The sequence below is a fragment of the Bos mutus genome, chromosome 12, assembly GCF_027580195.1.
Source record: "Bos mutus isolate GX-2022 chromosome 12, NWIPB_WYAK_1.1, whole genome shotgun sequence".
NCBI classification, from domain to species: domain Eukaryota; kingdom Metazoa; phylum Chordata; class Mammalia; order Artiodactyla; family Bovidae; genus Bos; species Bos mutus.
This window is the reverse complement of record NC_091628.1, coordinates 15735266-15754853: the sequence shown is the minus strand read 5'-3', so window position 1 is coordinate 15754853 and position 19588 is coordinate 15735266.

Genomic DNA, 19588 nt, shown 5'->3' with positions numbered 1-19588 from the left:
GTGCTTGGGGAGCCTGGAGCAAATCTAATGATGAATTTCATTGTAATACCTGTGCATAGAAAGCTGGTTTCCAGGGAGAGCTGATCATAGCAAGACAGATTCAGAGCCTGGAGGGATACAGGCAGTAAATGCTCAAGGGGAGACAACTGAATCCTCAATAAGGACCTGTCATCTCCTTACCTGACCCCAGCCCAATGGCAGTGCGCTGACCAAATACTTCCTTGTCTTTCCAACCCATCTGATCTGCACCAGCTCCCTAGTGGATGTCATTGCCCCTGAGAGAAGTCACAGCAATGAACACTTACTGAAAACTGAAGCTCTTTCGATGTGCTTTGTTCAATCCTTGCTGCTGCTAAGTCACTTCAGTTGTGTCCGACTCTGTGTAACACCATGGACGGCAGCCTACCAGGCTCCCCCGTCGTCCCTGGGATTCTCCAGGCAAGAACACTGGAGTGGGTTGCCATTTCCTTCTCCAATGCATGAAAGTGAAAAGTGAAAGTGAAGTTGCTCAGTCGTGTCTGACTCTTAGAGACCCCATGGATTGCAGCCTACCAGGCTCCTCCGTCCATGGGATTTTCCAGGCAAGAGTACTGGAGTGGGGTGCCATTGCCTTCTCCGGTTCAATCCTTAAGAGAGAGCAATTATCACTGGCCCTTACCATCCTTTACAGATGAGAGAATCGAGTCCTAGAAAAGGCAAGTAATTAGCCCCCAACCCCCTAGTGCATTAAATCAAGTAACCAGAATGTGAACTCAGTCTGTCTGTCTGCAGAACACAAGGCACTTACCCTGCTGTGCACAGTCTCTTGGAGCAAACAGCACAGAGAGTTCTCCTAGCAGTCCTGAGGTTCCCAGAACAGAAATTAGACGAGGCTTAAAAATGAAACTTCTATTACCCAGGGCTGTATTTGCTAACCTTGATTCTTACCTTGGGCAAACAAAAAATCCTTATAGGAAAGGTTGATGTAAATTATTTATTTATCCGTTCATTCATTTATTCATTACAGAAAAGGTCAAAGTCATACCCCCTGGGGAACAAGCAATATACACCACTGGGATCTCTACAAATTTGGGGTTTTGTGATGTCATCTGGTTCCCTAAATAAACTTCAGTTCTAACAGAAAGATCTGTATGTAGGAAACATTCCTAAACTTCACTGAGCTTATTAGAGACGACCAAATGCGGGAGGAGAAATACTCACCTGGTGGGGTGGTGGCTGGCGGGGGTGGGGGTTCTATAGATTCTTCCACTCTCTAGGCATAAGACCCATGTGGACCTGTGTTTCAGGATGGGATAAGTGGCTATCGACATCCGTTCACTCTTAAAAGCCTAACTCAGTTCCACTGAGGACTCCACACTCGCTCTAGGATGACCCAGAAACAAACAGATGAGAGCAGGAAGATGCTCAGTTTCCCCAGGGTGTCCAGGAAGGTGAGCCCTGCACAAGATACAAACTGAGGAAAGGTCAGACTCTGACTTTTCACTCGGGTGCCCTTCCATGAGTCCGTCTGCGGGGGACCCACAGTCTTCAGCTAAACGTGCTCCAGTCCTTCACCCTGTAGTGCTCCACGTGTCAGACCATTCCTGCCTCTTACTGCTTTACTAAAATTGGCCTCATCGGTCCCCTTCCCTGAGGATCCTGCTCTCCATCCTCTGCTAGTGGGCACTAAAGTTCAGGCGGCCTTTTGCAGAGACAGTTAACTTTTCATTAGGAGCCCTCGTGGGCTTCCCAGGTGGCTCAGTGGTAAAGAACCCACCTGCCATTACAGGAGACCTGAGTCCAATCCCTGGGTCAGGAAGATCCCTGAAGAAGTAAACGGCAACCCACTCCAGTATTCTTGCCTGGAGAATCCCATGGACAGAGGAGCCTGGTGGGCTACAGTCCATGGGGTTGAAAAGGAATTGGACATGACTGAGTGACTAAACAACAACAACAAGAGATACAGCTCTTAAATCTCAGTTGTGTTTCTAACGGTGTCGATTTCAGGCCAAGGCAGCAACTTGAGTGAATGAGAAAAAAAGAGAGAGATGACCACTGCAGTAGATTGGATGGTGGCCCCCCCAAAATATATGTATGTGTTCTAACCCCCAGAAACTGTGAAGGTGACCTTATTTCGAAAAGGAATCTTTATAATTAAGTTAGGATCCCAGGAGAAAATCTTCCTGGATTACCCAGAGGGCTCCTACGTACAATAACAAGTCCTTACAATACATAGAAGGCTGAGGGCCGAAGAATTGATGCTTCAGAACTGTGGTGTTGGAGAAGACTCTTGAGAGTCCCTTGAACAGCAAGAAGATCAAACCAGAGATTCCTAAAGGGAATCAACCCAATGAATATTCACTGGAAGGATGGATGCTGAAGCTGAAGCTCCAATACTTTGGCCACTTGATGTGAAGAACTGACTCCTTAGAAAAGACCCTGATGCTGGGAAAGATCGAAGGCAGGAGAAGGGACTAACAGAGGACGAGATGGTTGGATGGCATCATTTACTCAATGCACGTGAGTTTGAGCAAACCCTGGAATATGGTGAAGGACAGGGGAGCCTGGCGTGCTGCAGCCCATGGGGTCGCAAAGAGTCGGACACAACCGAGGGACTGACAATAATATGAGAAACGGAAGAGGAGACACAGGCATAGAGGAGAGCACCATGAAAAGACGGAGGCAGAGACTGGGGTGATGAAGTCACAAGCCAAGAAGCACCTGGAGCCACCAGAACCTGGAAAAGACCAGGAAGAACTTTCCCCTCTTGAGCTTTCAGATTTTAGACACACACCTGGACAGCTGTCTCCCAAGTGGCAGCCCAGTATTCTTTGTGGCATGCTTCCCTACCAAACCCACATGCCTATGGTGGGAAGAAAGTGTGTTAGTCGTTTGGTTCTGTCTGACTCTTCGTGACCCTGTAGACTGTAGCCCTCCGGGCTCCTCTGTCCAGGGGATTCTCTAGGCAAGAATACTGGAGTGGGTTGCCATTCCCTTCTCCAGGGGATCTTCCTGATCGAACCTGGGTCTCCCACACGGCAGGCAGATTCTTTACCGTCTGAGCAACCAGGGAAGCCCATGGTGGGAAGAAGGTGGGGAGCAAATACCAATATTCTTGCGACCCCAGATTGGGAGGGTGGATCCTGAGAAATAAAATATCTAGCTGCTGCTGCTGCTAAGTCACTTCAGTCATGTCTGACTCTGTGCGACCCCAGAGACGGCAGCCCACCAGGCTCCCCTATCCCTGGGATTTTCCAAGCAAGAACACTGGAGTGGGTTGCCATTTCCTTCTCCAATGCATGAAAGTGAAAAGTGAAAGTGAAGTCACTCAGTTGTGTCCGACTCCTAGCGACCCCATGGACTGTAGCCTACCAGGCTCCTCTGTCCATGGGATTTTCCAGGCAAGAGTACTGGAGTGGGGTGCCATAGCACCAAGGCCTTAGAAGAGAAAGTCACAATTTCCTAAGATACTGGAGAAAAGGTTTAACATAACAGAGGTGATTAATGGGATCAAGAAATAATGGAATTAAAATGAGAAAAGGCATGCTTGGGCAAAGTCACGACTGTAAGAACTAAAATTAGACTGCGCAAGGATTTCTATAGGTGGATGATGGAAGACTTGTCACTCAGCACATTTAAGGCTAAATCAGTCTCCAGGAGACAAATAGGAGATGTGAGATGCATCACCCAGGCCATTATTCAAATGATTCAGAAAGAAAAAGAAAACCACTCTTTGGGACTAAAACAGTTTTCTCATCTGAAAAAAAAATCTGCATTTGATCTTCATGGGGATGGAATTTACCTGGCAATTGCTTGCCTACTTTTTTGTATAAACCCAGATTTTGAAATGCATCTAACTTTCTCTGGAGTACCTCGTCGAGGTCAGGAAAACATGCTCTGCCAGCAAGACAATCAAATCACCATAAAGACAATTTCAACAGATTCCAAGAGCTCTGGGAACCCAAGGTCTCTGTCTAGGGTGCTCTGAGAGGTGAAATGCAGGCAAGGGGAGTTTGTGGGCAGGGCCCATGGCTCCCATGCAGCCTCATCATCTTTGTCCACCCCCATCAACCACACAACAGGGGGGGTTATTCTGAGGGCCATGATACCATTGCTTGGAGGATCCCAGCCCTGTGGAGTCATCTGACCAACCTCCTGGGCCACAGCGGGCTCCCCTGTGGGAGGAGGCAGGAGGGGGAGTGACCCCTCCCCACCCCATCCTCCCAGAATTCAGTCCCGATTGTCCTCCCCACTGAGACTGAGCCAGGGACTGTTCTTTGCCTTCCTCAAAATCAGATTTTACCCATGCTGTGCACAAGCTCCTTTACTGGAATGGGCAATTCCCATCAGCAAGGAGTCCTCTTCCGTTCTGCTTGCTTGTCTCACGTGTTTGCCTGCCAGCCCCTGCCTCCATTCTGAGCCCGCCTCCACTCACCTTCTGCCTGGATGCTCAGCTCAGCCACACTGGCGTTCTGCCTCAGGGCCTCTGAATATGCTATTCCCCTGCCAGGAAAAGTGGCCCTTGCCCATCTCTAACTCTGCAGCTCCTCCTCTGCATTCTGATCTCAGCTCAGACATCTCAAAGTGGCCTTTCAGTCTGCTTTCCAGTCAGCACATGAGGACCTTGGAAGTTGTCCGTCCTTACAAGGAAAAACTTTACAATCTGAAAATCAACAACTCTTCTGTGTCTTCCAAAAACTGAGGTCACAGGGAAAACCACTGCCCCTGAACTGCAGAGACAGAGAGAGGATAACAGAGAACCACAACTTACTGGAGCAGAAATGCCCCTGAGAACCAGTGCTGAGAGAGGAATCTCTGAGCCGTAACTGATGAGTTGCTGGAGGATCTGGGTGGATGACTCTGAGAGGGACCCAGTCTTGGGGGAACCCTCACACTTTCCTGAGTTTCAGGAGCTCCTGCAGATTTTCCTGGTGAAGATCAAAGAAAAATCCTCTCCCACTTCCAGCAGGGAGAAGGGAGAGGTAGCCACTGTGAAATACACTAGAACATTCTGTTCTTCTTAAGGCAGTCTGCCCTCAGGAGGGACTGTTTTGCCAGCACCTAACCTGCTGGGGTTTTACCAGAGCCCAGCCTACCTTGGGGAAGGGAAATACTCAACTGCAGCCCCCTCTAGCCATCCTGTCCCACCTAAAGGGGTGGGGGGGCGAGACGCACTTGTGAAGATCATACCCCAGAATCGCCAACAGGCTGACACTAGGGTAATAGAGTGCTTCCTCTCCCCACACCTTCACAAGGCATCAGCAAACGTATCACAGCCAATAGCACATCACGTCACATACCACATCACATCATATAAACATCACGTCACATACCACATCATATAAACATCACGTCACATACCACATCACATCATATAAACATCACGTCACATACCACATCACATCATATAAACATCACATCACATACCACATCATATAAACATCACATCACATACCACATCACATCATATAAACATCACGTCACATACCACATCATATAAACATCACGTCACATACCACATCATATAAACATCACGTCACATACCACATCACATCATATAAACATATCACATATCACATCATATAAACATCACATCACATACCACATCACATCATATAAATATCACATCACATACCACATCACATCATATAAACATCACATCACATACCACATCACATCATATAAACATCACATCACATACCACATCAATTTCACACCACTGCTGCTAAGTCGCTTCAGTCGTGTCCAACTCTGTGCAACCCCACAGACGGCAGCCCACGAGGCTCCCCTGTCCTGGGATTCTCCAGGCAAGAACACTGGAGTGGGTTGCCATTTCCTTCTCCAGTGCATGAAAGTAAAAGTGAAGACGCTCAGTCGTATCCGACTCTTCGAGACCCCATGGAGTGCAGCCTACCGGGCTCCTCCGTCCATGGGATTTTCCAGGCAAGAGTACTGGAGTGGGGTGCCATTGCCTTCTCCGTTCACACCACATATCATATCATATAAACATCACATCACATCAATATCACACCTTCCTAACTCATCAGTATACACATCGTATATAAACAGGGGATAACGATAAAGAACATCACGTCCCACACCTTATTTAAGAAGTCTCAAAGAGGCCTTTCCTGACAATACTGTCTCAAACCATACACAGTCTTCTAGTCCACTAGCTCATTTCCTATTTCTTACTCCATAGCATTTAGCACTAGGTCTTGAGAAACCTATATGCAGGTCAGGAAGCAACAGAATTGGACATGGAACAACAGACTGGTTCCAAATAGGAAAAGGAGTACATCAAGGCTGTGTATGGTCACCCTGCTTATTTAATTTATATGCAGATTACATCATGAGAAATGCTGGGGTGGAGGAAGCACAAGCTAGAATCAAGATTGCCGGGAGAAATATCAATAACCTCAGATATGCAGATGACATCACCCTTATGGCAGAAAGTGAAGAGGAACTCAAAAGCCTCTTGATGAAAGTGAGAGAGTGAAAAAGTTGGCTTAAAGCTCAACATTTAGAAAACAAAGATCATGGCATCTGGCCCCATCACTTCATGGCAAATAGACGGGGAAACAGTGAAAACAATGTCAGACTTTATTTTTCGGGGCTCCACAATCACTGCAGATGGTGACTACAGCCATGAAATTAAAAGATGCTTACTCCTTGGAAGGAAAGTTATGACCAACCTAGATAGCATATTCAAAAGCAGAGATATTACTTTGCCAACAAAGGTCCATCTAGTCAAGGCTATGGTTTTTCCAGTAGTCATGTATGGATGTGAGAGTTGGACTGTGAAGAAAGCTGAGCACCGAAGAATTGATGCTTTGAACTGTGGTGTTGGAGAAGACTCTTGAGAGTCCCTTGGACTGCAAGGAGATCCAACTAGTCCATTCTGAAGGAGATCAGCCCTGGGTGTTCATTGGAGGGAATGATGCTAAAGCTGAAACTCCAATACTTTGGCCACTTCATGCGAAGAGCTGACTCATTGGAAAAGACTCTGATGCTGGGAGGGATTGGGGGCAGGAGGAAAAGGGAACGACAGAGGATGAGATGGCTGGATGACATCACCGACTCAATGGACGTGAGTTTGAGTGAACTCCGGGAGATGGTGATGGACAGGGAGGCCTGGCGTGCTGCGATTCATGGGGTTGCAAAGAGTCAGACACGACTGAGCGACTGAACTTAACTGAACTGAACTGAAGATCACTTAGAGTAGGAAATGGCAACTCATTTGAGTATTCTTTCCTGGAAATTTTCATGGATAGAGGAGCCTGGCAGGCTATAGTCCATGGGATCGCAAAGAGTTGAACTTAACTGAGTACACACAAGATCACCCTGCTTTATATGATTGCTTGTTTGTTTGTTTCTCCACTGGAATATAAGTTCCATGACTACCCTTCTCCTCAGTGAAACTCCAGTCCTTATAACAAAGCTGGAACAGACTTAGGTGTTTAGAAAATATTTGATGAATGATTGAATAACTGAATAAATATGAGCTCATTGATATATGCCTCACTAGCGCATATATGCCTTTCTCACTCACAATGTATATTTTGATCAGTTCCTCTTCTTTGTTTTGGATATTTTTTTTTTCTAATTTTATTTTATTTTTAAACTTTACATAATTGTATTAGTTTTGCCAAATATCAAAATGAATCCGCCACAGGTATACACGTGTTCCCCATCCTGAACCCTCCTCCCTCCTCCCTCCCCATACCATCCCTCTGGGTCGTCCCAGTGCACTAGCCCCAAGCATCCAGTATCGTGCATCGAACCTGGACTGGCAACTCATTTCTTACATGATATTTTACATGTTTCAATGCCATTCTCCCAAATCTTCCCACCCTCTCCCTCTCCAGCCAGGACATGGAAGCAACCTAGATGTCCATCAGCAGATGAATGGATAAGAAAGCTGTGGTACATATACACAATGGAGTATTACTCGGCCATTAAAAAGAATACATTTGAATCAGTTCCAATGAGGTGGATGAAACTGGAGCCTATTATACAGAGTGAAGTAAGCCAGAAGGAAAAACATAAATACAGTATACTAACGCATATATATGGAATTTAGAAAGATGGTAACAATAACCCAGTGTACGAGACAGCAAAAGAGACACTGATGTATAGAACAGTCTTATGGACTCTGTGGATATTTTTAAGATGTTTTTCATTTTTCTTGGAAATATATATATATACACACACACATATAAAATGTTTGTGGGGGTGGAGAAGGAGAGGGTGGGAGGTATGGAGAGAGTAACACGGAAACTTACATTACCATATGTAAAGTAGATAGCCAGTGGGAATTTGCTGTATGACTCAGGGAATTCAAACCAAGGCTGATAACAACCTAGAGGAGTGGGATGGGGAGGGAGGTGGGAGGGAGGTTCAAGTGGGAGCGGACATGGATAAACCTATGGCTGATTCATGCTGATGTTTGGTAGAAACCAATGCAATACTGCAAAGCAATTATCCTTCAATTAAAAATAAATTTAAAAACCCAAAATATGTGTATAGATATGTATATACCTTATGTGTACACTGTACTCCAGCTCATTATGATGAACGAAAACTTTACACAGCTATACATACACATGATCTCCAAAACTGTTTTCATATTGAGAGATGTCAGTCACAGCCACTGGGCAGTCTCTATCTTATTAACAGACACGCAGAAAGAAGAATGTTAGTAGCTTGGAATAAGACTTAGCTTAGAGTAAGATTTCTGGTTATTTTCCCCATCATATCCATAATAATATTTTTTGTCATAGTGCCACTTGCTCTTTTTTTTTTTTTTTCAGTAAAATGCAGTATACCAATTCTTGGATAGTAATATTTGTTAAGTTGGAGAATGCCTAGTTTGAACATTAGCAAAGCCTGGTTCCTTGGTGACTCAGTGGTTAAGAGTCTAGTTGCCAATATAGGAGACACAGGTTTGATCCCTGGGGCAGGAAGATCCCCTGGAGAAGGAAATGGCAATCCACTCTAGTATCCTTGCTTGGAAAATCCCATAGACAGAGGAGCCTGGCAGGCTAGAGTCCATGGGGTCGCAAAGAGTCAAACATGACTTAGTAACTAAATATCAACAACAGTGGAGCCCCCAAGATCAGGAAGATGAGTTAGGCTGTGATGATCACATGTTCCCTTGCTGAACTGAGCAGATGGTGTATGGACATGCTCTCTGGTTATACCATCCTGCAGTATATGACACTCATCCAGCTATGCTAACTCCTCCCTACCAAGAGGGCCCCTTCATCAAAACTCACAGCTATACTTTCTCTGTCCTCTTTGTGACTCAAATACCCAGAGCATCACTGCCTCCTTCATTGACCTTTGCTCCACTAAGAAAGATCAGGAACGTAAAGAGGCCACTGTGACTCAACCACGCTGTACTAGTAAGGCTGTCCATGGAGAACATCTCCATCGTGAAGACCTCAGGACACAGAGCCCTACTTCTGCAGCTGCTGGGCTTCACAAGTCAGATTTCTAAAGGGGGCATGTCCTCCAAACTCACGTGTGTATGTATGTATGCGTGTGTTCAAAATCAAGACGTGGGACTGCCCTGGTGGTCAAGTGGCTGAGAATCTGCCTGCCGATGCAGGGGATACAGGTTTGATCCCTGGTCCAGGAGGATTCTGCATCCTGAGGGGCAAGTAAGCCCACCAGACCCTAGAGCCTGTGCTCTGCAACAAGGGAAGCCACCAGAAAGAGAAGCCCACACACAGCAACTAGAGAGCAGCCCGGCTCACCACAGCTAGAGGAAGCCCGCGTGCAGCAACAAAGATCCAGTACAGCCAAAAAAAATAAATAGAATGCTTAAAAAAAAAAAAAAAACAAGATGTGAGACTTTTATACGTTGTCTCTCCAACTAGCAGCAACGTTCTCTAATCTGGACTCCATACCAGTCTCTTTACACATGTGTAATCTAGGAAGTGATTATTTTCTGCCAACTAATAGTCTACAAACCTTAACAACTAAAATAACACGAAACTCTCAGAGGTGACGACAGAGAGCCCCGTGTGTCTCAGCGTTGGGGTGTTTTCTGTCTGATGTAGCAATTCTCACTTCTCTGCCCTCCTCCTTGCATGGCTTGTTTCTCATCTGCTGCTGTTAAACACAATAAGACTGCTGAGATCAGAGAAGAGTGTTCCACCATATCAGCTTTTGATGTCACTGACTTCAGCATTCTGATATTTTGGACTTGACATAATCCAGTGCTGGGGGATTCTTGAGATCAGACCTCATTAGCAAAGGGCAGGAAAGCTTCTGGTTTTTAGCTACACTGTCAGCAGATGAATGTGTGCTGAACTTCTCTTCTGAGTTGTCTCATGAGTTGCTTATTTACTGAGCACCTACTGTGTGCCAGACACCAAGCCAAGCAGGAGGAATTCTTAGATGATTAAAATTGTCTTGAAGGAATTCTCAGGCTGGGAGGAGGGACAGATACAAAACCAAACTACATGGTAGCATGGTGAATGATTTGATAAAGGGATATTCGTGGGGAATTCCCTGGTGGGCCAGTAGTTAGTTAGGACTCCAAGCTCTCACTGCTTAGGGCCCAGATTAGGGAGCTAAAATCCCACAAACCGTGTAGCTTGGCCAAAACATTTAAGGAAAAAACAACAACAACAAAAAAAACAACTCATGGCCAAGGGTTCAGTGAGGATACAAAAGACGGTCATTGGCCTAAACTTGAATTTCCAAGAAGGCTTCCTAACACAGATGATTCTTGAATTGAGTCTTAGAGGGTGATTGAGAATTGCAAGGTACAAAGGCATACAAGATACAAAAGAATGTTTCAGGTACAGAGAACTGTGTGGGCAAAGAATGATACCAAGACAGGAGCTGAAGACAGGAGCTTGGATTTTATTTCATAAGTGTTTTTTGCATCATGGTATGGGTTACAGTCCATAGGGTCACAGAGTCAGACGTGACTGAAGGGACTTAGCATGCACACACGTGCAGTAAATGACATCTGTGTGAAATACAGGGCTTCTCTGGTAGCTCAGCTGGTAAAGAATCTATCTGCCTGTAATGCGGGAGACCTGGGTCTGATCCCTGGGTTGGGAAGATCTCCTGGACAAGGGAATGGCTACCCACTCCAGTTTTCTGATCTGGAGAATTCCATGGGCTGTATAGGGGTAAATAAGTGAGGCTGCTCACGACTAGGCCATCCTTGGAGCCAAAGAGATCAATATTTCTGCACACATGTAATACAACCCAGCATACTGGTGGTAGGAACCACTTCAAGAAATAAGGACCCACTAAAAGCTTTGAAGGAGGCTTAAGAAATAGCCAGGATTGTAGTTTAAATGGCTCACTCTGACTACAGGGGCTTCCTAGGTGATGCTAGTGGTAAAGAATCCATCTGCCAATGTAGGAGACGTAAGAGACTCAGGTTCGATCCCTGGGTTGGGAAGATCCCTTGAAGGAGGAAATAGCAACCCACTCCAGTGTTCTTGCCTGGAGAATTCCATAGACAAAGGAGTCTGGTGGGCTACAGTTCACGGGGTCACAAAAAGTTGGACACAACTCAGTAACTGAGCACACACTCTGGCTACAGTGCAGAAAGGATTTACTGAGGATCCGACCACAAGAGATTAGGCATCGTCTGATGAGGACAGGAGCTGGGTCAGTGGTCTCACAGATAAAGAGTAGGGGCCAAGTTCAAGAAACACTAAGGAAGAAAAACTGGCCTCATTCGGTGATTTACTACATGCAGGGAAGAAGGGAGAAAACTGGTCTAGCTTTCTGGTTTCTAGCCTGGATATTGAACAAACGTGTAAATGCACAAATCTACTTTGTCCAGAAGATTAAGATCTTTCCCCTTTAATCACATCACACAAAGAGAAAAAGAGGGCCTGCTTGTTTGCTTTTTTAAGACTTCTGACTTCAGACAAGCAAAGAAAACACTGAGGCCTTTTGGCATCCTCTCTTCCTTCCCCAATTCCTATCTGATTATCACAGCCAATACTCTGAAAGAGAATTTTAAAAAACATTTTAAGAAACTTGGCTTCCTGTGTGACAGCCTGATAGTAAACTCTCTTTAGCTTGGGGCCACCTCTCCATTTGTCAGATCTTAGAACGCTGCAAGGGGCCTTCGTCAGCATAAGCAGCTTCTTTGCTTCCTTTCTTCCCAAGACTTCAGGTTTCAGGATAACAGTGTGGGTCTCAAATCTTCCAGATGACCTTGAGATTAATAAACCTAGCCACTTAAGCATTGTCGATTCATCACACTGTATAGCTCTAGGGAGCACACCTCTGCTGCTGCTGCTGCTGCTGCTAAGTTGTTTCAGTCGTGTCCGACTCTGTGCGACCCCATAAACGGCAGCCCACCAGGCTCCCCTGTTCCTGGGATTCTCCAAGCGAGAACACTGGAGTGGGTTGCCATTTCCTTCTCCAATGCATAAAAGTGAAAGTGAAGTCACTCAGTCGTGTCTGACTCTTAGCGACCCCATGGACTGCAGCACACCAGGCTCCTCTGTCCATGGGATTTTCCAGGCAAGAGTACTGGAGTGGGTGCCATTGCCTTCTCTGAGCACATCTCTGAATACTTCTAAATTGGGGTGGCTTTAAACACACCAAATGGCAACATCAATGTTTTTTGGAGATGCTCAAAAGAGTTCAGAAAGCTACACTGCTACATCTACCCCAGATCCAACAGGCCCTTTTCATGTCCCTGGAAGGCTGGACCTTGAATGTTGTTTGCTCTTTAGTCACCGTGTCCAACTCTTCTGCAACCCCATGGACTATAACCCACCAGGCTTCTCTGTCCATGGGATTTCCTAGGCAAGAATACTGGAGTGGGTTGCCATTTCCTTCTCCAGGGGATCTTCCCGACCCAGGGATCAAACCTGTGTCTCCTGCATTGCAGGCAGCTTCTTCATCACTGCACCACCTGGGAATACAGACCTCAAATAGTACTAGCCGATTCTGGATGCTCCAAGAACTGCAAAAACAAATTCTCCTCCTATAAACCAAACTTATGTTTCTTGAAAGTGAAAGTGAAAATTGCTCAGTTGTGTCCAGTTCTTTGCAACCCCAGGGACTATACAGTCCATGGAATTCTCCAGGCAAGAATACTGGAATGGGTAGCCTATTCCTTCTCCAGGGGATCTTCCCGACCCAGGGATGGAACCCGGGTCTCCCGCATTGCAGGCGGATTCTTTACCAGCTGAGCCACAGTGTTTCTTATGTAACAACAAATGTAATGTATGGATCTTGTCCATTTTATTATGAATCAGATATTAGATGATATTCAGGCATTATAGTTAATTTGGATAGGTGTGATTATAACATGGTGAAGTGAAGTGAAAGTCGCTCAGTCGTGTCCGACTTTTTGTGACCCCATAGACTACAGTCCATGGAATTCTCCAGGCCAGAATACTGGAGTGGGCAGCTTTTCCCTTCTCAGGGGATATTCCCAACCCAGGGCTCAAACCCAGGTCTCCCGCATTGCAGGTGGATTCTTTACCAGTTGAGCCACCAGGGAAGCCTGAATTATATTAAAAATGTTTCAGTGATACATCCTGAAACACTTGTGTGACATCCAGGATTTGTGTTGAAAAACTCTACCCCTCCCAAAAAAAAATCAGGGCAGTAAATGAAGATGGGCTCATTGATCTACAGAAGATGCATAATGGAGGTATAGGGAATTACTGTATTTGTTCTCTATGTGTATGTGAGAAAATTTCCACTTTATTCTGCTTCTGCTTCAGGCATTGATCACCTATTAGATTTCTCAGCATCACGTTTATGCCAACTTGCATTTATTTTAGCAAGCAAGTGGGGCTGGGTGATTCTCTTCCAAATCATTAACCTTGTTGCCATAATATAATAATCATAAATACCATTACTTAGTGTTTATTACATTTCAGACACTAAGTTCACCATTTTGTATACATTAACTTATCCAGTCCTCGCAATAAATCTGTGTTTAAGAGCATAAAGAGGAGCTCAGATGCTGAATTGAGACAACTCTTCCAGGACCACCAAAAATCATGCTAAACCAACTAAAAAAATCCTCAGAAGTATTTGAGGTAGTTTTCTATGAATTGCTCTAATTTCTGTATTTTTAAAGATATACCAAAAATATTATTATAATAATGGGTAAAACATATTGAGTGCTTCCAACATAGTCTCTATTGTAATAAGCACTTTGCATGTACCGTCTCACCTGATTTGCACAACAACCTATAAAGTATATAGTGGATGTTTAGTGGATAAAGTGCACTGGGGTCCCAACCAAATGCTCCCCTGCCTCCTTGTCTGTCAGAGCTCCTGCCATCAAGAGGGGAAATGCATTTCCATCCCTTGAATGTGGGCTGGTCTTGTGACTTGCTCCCACCTACAGAACGTGGTCAGTAGAAGTAAGGGTGGGCCAGTTCCAAGCCTAGATTTCGAGAGGCCTTGCTTTCTCTCTGTCGGGCCTCTGCTGTGAGACGATGCTTGGGGTAGCCTGCTGGCGGATGAGAGACCACATGCCGAAGAGACAAAGGGTTGGAACTGACAGATCATCCCTGGAAGCAGAGCCACCTAACAATCTGCCAGCCAAGCAAGGTGTGTGGGTGAGCTGAGCTACAACCAGAACTGCCCGACTGAAACCAGCCTAACCAAAGAAGTGGTTCAGCAGCTACAAAATTTTGGAATGGGTTTATGATACAACAAGAGTTATCTGATACAGCAGGTGTCATGATTTTCTCTAGAAGAAACCATGACACAGAAAGGTTAAGCGGCTTGCTCAAAGTCACACTGTAAGTGGGGGAGCTGAGATAGACACCCAGCAGTCTGACTCTGAAGCCCACGCTGCTGGTGCCCAGCTGTTCAGAGTAAAGACGAAGGGGAGAGGTTGCTGGGCTTTGACTCCCGGTGGCCCACTCGAGACCCAGGAAGATTCATTACAAGCACCTGGCAACACAGGCGTCTCCACCTTCTCTTATTACTTTGAGTACAACCTCCCTAGAACTCTGCCTGCCCTTCCCAGAAAAAGGAACCTCTCCTCTCTGGATGTAACCTCCCAGAGACGAGGCAGGTGTTTGATTAAATTATGTTGGATTCTGAAGGAGCCCAGTGGGGTCCCTGAGAAGCAGTGATGTGTTCACTGAAGTCAGAATATTCAGAAGAATATAAACTCGCTTCCACACTTAAGCCAGAGACCCATAGTGAGGTTTTATTGTGTCCTAAAGACTGTGTTAAGCCAGCGATGAATTTTAAATGAGGAAACAGCATTCTCATATATGAGAAAATCAGTCTGGTTGCAACAGGAAGAACAGACTGAAAGTAACCTCGGCAATAGATAAACTCAGAGTTGGAGCAGTCACCCAGGGGGCGACGTGGCCAGGACTGGGATTACACCCATGGGAACAGAGAAAAGCAGGATTCAAGGGCTATATAGGAGAGAATACCCATAGGGCCTGGTGACTAGCTGAATGAGTGACGGAAAGGGGAAAACCGAGGACGACCCAACCACAGGTCCACGAAAAGTGACTGGCAACCAGGAAGTTCCATTCCCCTCATAGTGTTCTTGAGTGACAACTGACCAATTTCTGAAAAGGGACTAGGACTCAGTGTTTCCATGGTGCATGGACTTCTGAGGGGGCGCTCTGAATCACCCTATTTGTAAAGAATAAAGACGCGCTTAGAGAGAGAAAATGTCAGAATTAAACAGCCACTTGTCTTGACAGCATCAAAAATAATTTGTCACCTGCTCCTAACTTTGTTCTCAGTTACAAAGGCCATTGTTTGAGTGAACAAAGAGGGTAAGGAATCTGGAAAGAACTGTTTACGCAGAGACACTGGTAAGAGGTCAAGCTGGAGAGGACTTGCATGTGAATCAGGAGGGCAGGGGACTTCCCTAGTGGGGAGTGGGTCCAATTCCTGGTCAGAGAATGGAGATCCCACATGCAGCATGGCCAAAAAAATAAATAAAAATAAATTTAAAAAAAAATGAAGAGGGCGGTGGGCAGCTCCAAGCACACACATTCTGTCTGCTGCAAACATCTCAGGGGCTCAAAATTATGACCAGAAAGAATGTAGTTTCCAGTAGCTGCTCTTGGCATATCTAGTATATTCTAAAACTGACTGGTTTCTCAGTAGAAGCCATTTCCCATCTGATAAACCAGAAATTCAACTCAGAGGACGATACATGGATGGTTATTAGTAAGGGCCTCCAACTTCCTCCATCCGACACCATGTCCCAATGCACCCAGCTCCCAGGGCTCCCCAGACCGCCCAACCTACCTCCTGCAAGCATTCCTGACAGGCAGGTGGAAGTCACGCCATTTTAGGACAAGTCCTTAGAAAAGGGAAGTGTTTAAGAACCAAATCTACACATACAAAGGACTACCAGATTTTCTCCAGAATTGCAGATTCTGATTCCTACTGTCAACACTGCAAAACTCATTCTTACATACAGATTTTCCTACTGGGGAAGAAAAAAAAAAGTCATTCTAATTCTTTAGTTTCCACTAAATTAATAGTTTTAGGTTATGAGTGTTCCCTGTTTGACCTGACTTTCAACTAACAAGCACGAAATAGGCTGATGGCCAGAACTCAGGCAATTCTATAGGAGGATTCTAGGTGATTCCAGTCACCAAGGGTACCAGCCAGCCAAGCCAGGGGCCACATGGGAGATGCAAGGAAAGCTGGAATGCTTAGCTCTCTAAAGGCAAGCCCGGAAAGTGAAAGCGAAGTCGCTCACTCGTGCCCGACTCTTTGCGACCCCATGGACTGTAGCCAACCAGGCTCCTCCGTCATGGGATTTTCCAGGCAAGCATCCTGGAGTGGGTTGCCATTCCTTCTCCAGGGGAATCTTTCCAACCCAGGAATCGAACCTGTGTCTCCTGAATTGTAGACAGACGCTTTACCATCTGAGCCACCAGGGAGGTTTAAACCAACACTTGACCTTCAAAGAGAAACCAGCCTTGGCTATTTGAGAAAGGGCTTCGAGTTGGACCAGAAGGCAGATACAGGAAGAGTTGAAAAAGGAGCAAAGATGCTTAAAGGAAGCTCTCCATGAAGAATGAAATTTCACTCTGTTCTCCAAGAGCTTAGCAGCCACTGGATGTTAGTTAATCTGTGACAGATTGCGCTATACAATGGAACATGGTTTTGAAGTGAATCTCCCCCACTCCATAAAAATGATATTTTATGGTTCATCTTGCTAATTTTTCACCCATTTAGATTCTGCATGACAGAGAAAGTTGACAGTGTTAAATAGTATTACGTCCTCTGAGCTCCCTCAGCTTGCTACCTACTGACTGCCGTTAGGTAGCTGAATCCAAGTTAAATGTTCATAACGCAAACATGGTGAGAGTGTGTCATCCAGTTGTCTAGAATTGCAGAAATCAATTCGGTTTCATCAAAAACAAAAATGAAAAAATCCCTACGCCCTGGGGTTAGAACACTGACTTAAAGTCCAGTATTTTATGACGCCCAGCATGACGCATTTACCAAATTCAAGAGGAAAAAATTGCAAAGGCCCAGAGGCCCATCAGCAACAACTTCCTGTTTATCAGATTTTGGTGGCAAGAGGGGAATGAATGACCCGGCCTCTGAGTGCCCGGCAGTCACCCTCCACCCTTGTGTAGGGGTTGGACATGTTGTCACCACCTGGAGAGAGAAAATACTCTGTTCTCCCTCATTTGGAATTTCTGATAAAGCTATTTTGGATAAGACTCAAATCCCTAAATCTGGAAAACAGGCACCCAAACCATTTTTCAACTTCATTTTTGGAGACCAGGTTTACTTAGCAATGTGATCTAACAGGAGTTTGAGATCCACTGTCTTTAGGTCTGTGTTGAAGTCCTAGTTTGGCTCTTCCTGGCTAAACTCTGGCAAATCACATAGTGTGTTAGTTTCAGAGCTGCAGGAAGAACGATAAATGCCTATTGTGGAGCCCTATACCAAGGTCACAGGACAAAAATCTCTGAAACTGACCAAGCCCCATAGCAACTGTTGCCCTGAGCCTCCAGACCTAAACTGGCCAGTTTCTGGATCCCATATTAGGTAAAAGAAATACCCATCCTATTATCCATGCTATAGCATCCTAACCAATCACCTAATGCCACCATTCCAGTAGGAAATTCTCTGTCTTGAGGCTATAAAAATTGGGTACTAGCTTGCAAAGGGTTCAGCTCTCCCTTGAGCCGGCCTGCTGTTCAGTGTCTCCCACTCTAATAAACTTCATTTTCCTCCCATTCTGCCTCATGTCTGGAAATTCTTTTCCAAACTGCGTATGGACCACGACACCTACCTTACGGGTGCCGCCAAGGATACAGGGGTCACAGCAAGTGAAAAGTGATGGCGAGGAGCTCTGCGGAACGGGCTGCCACCTCCGGCTCACCTTCTGGAATCTGCTCAAAGCTCAGAAATTGAGCCAGTGTGAACGACAGATCAGGATTGAGGACGCTGCAGTCTCGAGCTCACGACGGTCATTGGTTTTCCATCAGCAGAGTGGGTAAACTCCTCTCCGTCACATAAGCCTGCTCACCTACACCCACGACTAGGAAATGAGCATTCTACCCAGAATCAGGCAGCGTTGCCCACCTTACCACGGTGATTCCTCAACCGCTGCATACTGGATCCACCTGGAGAGCTTTTAACCCTCACAAAGTCCAGGCCTACCCAAGACCACTTAAGATAGAACGTCTGCAGGTGATGTCGAGGCATCAGTATTTTTTCAAAGAACGCCCCCAGGTGAGACTACCATATAGAAGAGTTTGGGAACCTCTTTCTGGCTTCCCCTGTGGTCCCCCGGAGGCCACCTTTCAGCCTCTTGGTTCTAAAGTATGTCCAATTTCACAACGGGAGTCAGAGTCCAGGACACCGAGCTTGAGTCTCTGTGCCTCCCTCCAGGCAGCTGGCTAACCAGACCCCTCGCCTTACATCCAACTGGGAGGCGGGACCTGCAAGTGAGCTGAGGGCACCTGGGGGCAGGGAGGTGAGCACAGCGCAGCCCTTCCCAAACTAGGTGATCGGATTGGCAGGGTCACAGAGAGATCTCAATGTCAGATACAATTGGCCAGTTCTGGGTCCACTGAAGATAAGCAGGTGTTTTCATTACAGGACCTCTCAGACCCTTTCAGTTGGCGTGTGACTATGAGTCTGCCCAAGAGGACTGTCTCCCCGATCATGGAAACCTTCATTTTCTCAGAGCATTTCAAGAGCTGCTGTTTCAAGGAAGATACTCTGAGAACCTAGAGCAATGTTGGGCGTAGGGCTGGGGTTCTGTGCCCTGGGGGACATTTGACAATGACTGGAAATGGTTGTCACAGCTGGGGGTCAGGTGGCTATTACTGGCATCTAGTGGGTCAAGGCCAGGGCTGCTGCTAAATGCCCTATAATACACAGGGCAGCCCTAGACAAGGAGTTATCCAGCCCACTGTTGCCAGCATCCCAGCTGAAAAGTCCTAGCCTTGAGCCCCACAGCCCATCCCCTACTCTATGGCCTCATCAATGCTAGGTGATGAGAGAGCAAGAAAGACAGGAGAAAGAGGAGGGAAACAAAGAAGGAAAAAGGGAGGAAACAGAGGAGAAAAACAGATGATAAAGGAGGCTGAGGAAGGAGGAGACAGGAGGAAAAAAAGAAAAAGCATCT